Consider the following 6,859-nt stretch of genomic DNA (forward strand, 5'->3'; position numbering starts at 1 on the left):
GTCACTGACTTATCTGTGCCAGGACGAACTGAAGGAACAAGAAGGGTGATCATTGATACTCAAAACTAACCGTGGAAAATGTACAAGTTTTCACCGCCAATCTCATAGAAAGTAAGTTAGCTGCTCTTTCTTTCGCGATCCCCCTTCCCCATAGAGATCGTTCCACTGCTTCAATTCGTTCATCATGGCTCCCTCAGATGCAAAGCTAGCTGCAACCTGCATTCCCAAGAACAACAAATAAAGCCGATGTTTGAATAGAAGAAAAAAAAAAAAAAAAAAAAAATCTGAATGGCAACCCCTGATGCGGCAGTAGGTCGGTGAAAAAATTTAAGTTCATGGATAGTGCATGTAAACAACTCGAATGGAAGTTAAATTGGTGAACATACCTGATTCGTCGCCTGCTTGAAGTCTTCCATGTTTAGGGGCCTGAGGGTGATGACTCTTTCCTCTTTAGATTCTTCTTCTGTTTCTGGGACAGCTTCTTGATTCCGTTCTCCCGAAGCATCTTGTGCAGCTCTCTTCTTTTTATCCTAAAAACCAAAACATAAAAGTACACAATGACAATCTATCATTGAATTTTAGTCACTCCAGCATAGAAAAAGCGGTCTTGATATTAACTTTCTTACCAAATCCTTCTTGCTCTCCGCCTTTATTAACTCCCTAACTGGCCGATAGGCAGCTGTTGTACACAAGTTCTGCTCAAAGTAATATCAGTCAGTCAGACCTTAAGATCACTTCCACTAAACCCTTCAGTCATAGTTGCAAGCTCCTTGAAGTCTAGTCGTGCTTCCACCTTCTCTTTCGACAACAGAGTTCTCAAAATCATTTCTCTGTTCTCCACAGTCGGTAGCCCCACCAAAATTCTGTTTTGACACTCAGTGTTTTCATAAGGAAAAAATAAAAAAAAATAATCATGTGAACAATTTTCATGTTGCTACTTCCATTGATGGCACCGCTATATCTCGCTAACATTCACTGCAAACTTGTTTTATCAAATTTGTCTTAACAATGTCAGTTTGTTATCCTGAACTCCATAATGATAAGATTAATTAACAGAATATACGACAGCATTAAAAGTTATAAAAGATGCATTGGTACCTGTTGAAAATCAATGTCAAAATTAGGTATGGAAAGTTAGGCAATGTTAGGTATGGTTGAGTAAAGAAAAAAATTAGGTGCAATTAATGGGTTTTGTGTGGTAATAAATAATCTTAGTTTAATCATTTGGTTTGCTATAAATACCCAAGTCCTCAAGCATTGTAAATCATCCAAGGAAAAACAAAGTCTAGAGCTAAATAAGAAAAGTTTTGCTAATTAGTTTGTTTTGTGAGCTTTCTTTAAGAGTGTGCTCTATTTTCTTCTTCTTGGGATCATTAGAGTTATCTTGGATACTCTTCTTATTCAACAATTGGTATCAGAGCCAAGTCGGTCAGGGATCGTTCTTGGTAGAGCATTGGTTGTAAAGTCTCTTGAAATTCTGAGTATGCTCTGTGGTTGCAGTTTTGGCTGATCTTCCACATCAGAAAAGATTTCTTGAGATTATTGCTGGGGTTATCACAAACCTTGAGAGGGAGCTTCTTTGTGTCGAGAGTAGTGTATTACTCTGCACGGTAGTCACTCAAGCTTGTTCGGTGTAGTCAAAGTCTTGCCGATACGATGGGTGATCCTCAAGTTGTTGGAGGAATCAAGAAACTCAACAACCAAAACTATAACACGTGGGCAACGTGTATAGAGTCTTACCTTCAAGGTCAAGACTTGTGGGAGGTTGTCGATGGTAGTGAAGTTACACAACTGGCAGCGGAAGATGCTAACGGCGTCTTGCGGAAGTGGAAAATTAAAGTAGGCAAATCAATGTTTGCCTTAAAAACCACAATAGAAGAAGAAAATAGAGCACACTCTTAAAGAAAGCTCACAAAACAAACTAATTAGCAAAGCTTTTCTTATTTAGCTCTAGGCTTTGTTTTTCCTTGGATGATTTACAATGCTTGAGGACTTGGGTATTTATAGCAAACCAAATGATTAAACTAAGATTATTTATTACCACACAAAACTCATTAATTGCACCTAATTTTTTTCTTTACTCAACCATACCTAACATTGCCTAACTTTCCATACCTAATTTTGACATTGATTTTCAACACTCCCCCTTAATGTCTGCTCAGCACAGTGCAAAGAATGAGAGCTGACATTGAGGGGGAGTGTTGAAAATCAATGTCAAAATTAGGTATGGAAAGTTAGGCAATGTTAGGTATGGTTGAGTAAAGAAAAAAATTAGGTGCAATTAATGGGTTTTGTGTGGTAATAAATAATCTTAGTTTAATCATTTGGTTTGCTATAAATACCCAAGTCCTCAAGCATTGTAAATCATCCAAGGAAAAACAAAGTCTAGAGCTAAATAAGAAAAGCTTTGCTAATTAGTTTGTTTTGTGAGCTTTCTTTAAGAGTGTGCTCTATTTTCTTCTTCTTGGATCATTAGAGTTATCTTGGATACTCTTCTTATTCAACAGTACATTCGTTCAAAACGCCTGATGATTGCTTCATCAAGGTCAAATGGTCTGTTGGTTGCAGCGAGAACAAGGATTCGATCTCCTTGACTACTCAAAAGCCCATCCCAATGAGTCATAAACTCATTTTTTATTTTTCTCATTGCTTCATGCTCTCCAACTCTTGTTCGCTGTCCAAGCATGCTATCAACCTCGTCTACAAATATAATGGTTGGAGAGACTTTGGCTGCGAGAGTGAACAAAGCTCGGACATTTTTCTCATCTTCGCCAAACCACTTGGAGGTAATGGTAGACATGGATACATTAATGAAGCTTGCTCCAGCCTCCCTAGCAATGGCTTTCGCCAGCATGGTCTTCCCACTTCCGGGGGGACCAAATAGCAGAATACCTCTACAAGGCTTTAGTAGGCCTCCGCTGAAAAGGTCTGGTCTACGCAGTGGAAGCATTACCAATTCCTGAAGGGATTCTTTTATCTCATCCATGGCACCAATATCAGCAAATGTTATGCCAATCTCATTTGCTGGTATGACCTCTGCTCTTATGCGCTTCTCAAATTCATCATCGACTTCTGCCTGTTAAGTAGACATGGTGATTTCTCAATATCAGTACGGGGAAGAGACAACTGCATATATAGTACACTGCAGGAAGCATGTCGGCTGTATAAACAACATACAATCTTTGAGTAGAAACACTCAAAAGCCCATGGCATGGACTTTTATGTTTTCTGTTAGTAACTTAGCTATCAAGCACAATACATAAAAAACAGAAACTACAAGAAAATTGGTGACTTACAGAAGCTCTTGATACTGGAATTGAATTGTCAGCATCCGTTTTTGCTGCTGCAGCTGTTGTCTCTGCAGCAGTAGCAGTGCTTTTGGTTTTTGTTTCTGTCGTCACACCGACAGACACTTCAGTTCCTCCTTCCTATAATTAATGGATGAACAAGAGAATGATTAATCTAGTACTCCATATGTTATCCACGAGTTATAAAATAATACAATTACAATGCTCGTCCAACATACCTTAGGCACTTCAGCCTTCGCTTCCAGCTTCATTGTATCTTTCCCACTGTATTTTGCCTCTTGGAATATGCTTAATCCATGGGACAAACTGATTTACAGAGAAAGCGGTGAGTACACGGAATGTACATAGTGAAAAAATCATTATAGGTATAAATTAAAAAAAGCCATACCTATTGGAAGAAATGATGAGTTTCCCATTTCTGTATTCAGGATCTTTGTTATTCATCAAATGATAAGAAACTGCTGATACAACAATTTCTTCTATGTAGTTACTGAGATCAATTGTGTCTGCGATGCAGATCGAACCAAGATCATCACAATCAAGATCATTAGCCGAAAGTACTTCCATGATGTGATTTTTGTTATCCTGAACCTGAATCATTCTCATATCCTCCTCCAGTTGAGTCTTCCAGCTGACAAGATGGGATTCATTTTCAGGGGGCTGGATCTCGATGTTGTAAGGTAAAAGAGCAGTAAGCCTCTCCTCCGCCTCTCTGTTGTCACCACTGAGATCCACAATTCGTGAACCAAGGATCAGCACGGCTCCAGATAATTTCTTCAACATTTTCTGGAACAAGTTATATATCCTTTGAGATCTAGATAAGAGCTTGTCAACGTCCCTGAGATACAGCACAATGGGACTAGTACTTGAGACGAAAACCAAAACCTGAAAGCAAATAAAAATTCATCTCACCAATCAGTATCCGCGACGGAGAAATGTTTGAAAGAAGAAATTTTGTTTGTATAATAGGCTCTTGACTGCGAAAAAATCTTAATGTAGCAGAAAAAACATCACTAATTACTCTGTACAGGGACTGTATAAGAAGCTTTTCATCAAACGACCAGCTGCTTGTGCGCTTAAACTCACCTAGGAAACAGAAACCGTTTATCAGAAATCAAAAGAACAAAACAAAGACGGAAAAAAGAAAACTTGAAACGACATAAATTCTTAGCGTGAAAAATGCATCCTAGGGCATGTGGGTAAGCTAGTGCAAAGGATCACGATGTCAAAACTGATTTGCAATTCCTAAATAATTTTCTTAAACAAATTTTCAAATAGAAGTTCCTTTCTTTTGTTCTTCAAAGATTCAACGAACTTCCATCACAACCACCAGATCAAGTCATACGCTTTAGAAGGCGCACTGTAAATAGATTGTAACATATAAAAGATAAAGAGAAAAGAACTAACAGCTAGCTCTATCTTGCAATATTATTTTTTTTCATTAATAAGAAGGAACCTGAATTTGCAGGAGTGCTCTGCGAAGCAAGGTTACTGATATTAGCTGAAGCTGAAGCATTCCTACGAAGCATGCAAGGCTTACAAGAACCTTCTAGCCCACTGCCAGTGCAGGATAAATGTATTGTTAAAATACGATCATTTTCCAACAACACCTTAAGCAATCAATCTCATTTTCTAACAACCCTCCCTTGATCCAACATCCACACCACTGCTTTGCCTTCGCAACGTGCCTGAAAGCGGATCTCCTGGTGAGTGCTGTGCCCGAGGGTGCAGAACCATACAATACTCTATTTGTAAGAATAGTTTTCAACAATACCTTTTGGTGGTTCCTCCCTTTGCGGAAAGAGTGAAAATGATCCAAACAGGCCAGACAACCGCTCAAGTGTCACCTCTGAAGTAGATCTTTTAAAAGACTACGGCAGATATGATAACAATTTATAAGTATACGAATAGCTGTATGAAACCCACGTCAAGAAAATTTGGGGCATGATAATTTGAAGAAAACTCGTTTCGAGCTAAGATCTCAAGAGGGATTGGAAAAAAAATTGCAGCATCTTATCAATTTTCTTGGATGGCTATGGATGTAGTCTATGTTCTGTCGACAACATAACAGCGAACTTAATAGCGCACATTCTATATTAACTTTCACAGAACATACTGGAAATTCTTTAGAGAAAGCTTACAGATGCTTTGATGGTATTGCCATATTTGCTCTGAATCTGCACAATCCGAGTAGTTATAAACATTAGCGGAAGAAAAAAGCACGGACAGACACATATGTGTATATTTATATCCATATTATATAAAACTTCTCCCACTCACCTTTAGAGAAAAATCCGTCACGTCTAAGAGCAACAACTTCGCTTGGAAGTAATGGATAAAGCCTTGGCAAGTTGTTGTTGGTAAAGTTCTTCAAGATAAAAATGGAGGGAAGAAAGAGAAAAAAGAGTGATTATAATGATAGTACATGTAAGTACAAACATGATGCTAAATGTTGCAGATCACAAACCAGCAGGTCCTGAGAGCAGAATAGCCCGACTTGCAGGAGATAGATTGCGAGTGTACTTTGAAACCTCAGCTCGCTTAAGATGCACATAGGCAGCACTCGTTATCAAAACTCGCGTCAGTTCACTGTAAATTCATTCATCAACCAAAGTGTGTTAAAACATAGAAAACACTACACCATACAAAACATAGAAATATGCATCAAGTTTGGTCTTCAAATTATGTGCTCGCGCTAAGCATGCATGTCCATGAATCGTACAATGTCACATGTCATGATCCGAATTTTGTGACCAATTTGAATCCCTTACATGTTGAAATCATACTAAATACACCAACTTTAATCAATATTCATCAATTTTTAGTCACTGAAACCAAATTTCTACAAAATCACAAACTTGCAAAAATATCCAATTTTGTATTTTTTTTAATGATATAATGATATATTTACACTATTGGCAATCCAAACACTTCGCAGACAATTCTAAGCAAATTCACACCATGAACCATCCATAATAAACTGATATCGAACTTGCTATTCAAATAGCCGGGAATACTACTAGGCCGTTATTAACTGGCGATCCAAACCCTTCAAAGAATCATAGAAAACAAGATATAGTCGAAAATAACTGAAGAATATAGGAATGGTGGTGACCTGAGGTAGTAGGGGAATTGGTCGAACGTGACCTTACTGTCTCTTCCATCAACGATCTGTCGTAGCAACTCCTGCTTCACCCTATCTGGCGTAATGCCGTTGGATATCGTGTCGTTTACGGTCCATTTGCTCATCGTCTGCCCGGAAGCCAACCCAAGCCCCACTCCCACTCCCATCCCCACGCCCAAAGCCGACAGCAATATGCCTTTCTGCTCCATCTCTCTCTCTCTCTCTCTCTCTCGACACTCTAATCTATCAAACAACGTACACAAATCGTAACACAACCGAAACCATTAAAGTTTCGTAGCTAAAAACATCAAATTCGCCACAAAAACTCAACCACTGCAATTTTTGAATATTAACTACTATACCTTACCACCTTTCAGACTCTCAGAAGAAAATGATCAAACCCCACGAAAAACATCAATATTTTTCT

General features: G+C 38.4%; 1 pseudogene; it reads right to left on the reverse strand.

Moving 5' to 3' along the window:
- LOC137712250 (uncharacterized) lies at nucleotides 1-6,641 on the reverse strand (annotated as a pseudogene).
- Nucleotides 6,642-6,859: the final 218 nt, after the last annotated feature.

This window comes from Pyrus communis, chromosome 13 (assembly GCF_963583255.1).
Source record: "Pyrus communis chromosome 13, drPyrComm1.1, whole genome shotgun sequence".
NCBI classification, from domain to species: domain Eukaryota; kingdom Viridiplantae; phylum Streptophyta; class Magnoliopsida; order Rosales; family Rosaceae; genus Pyrus; species Pyrus communis.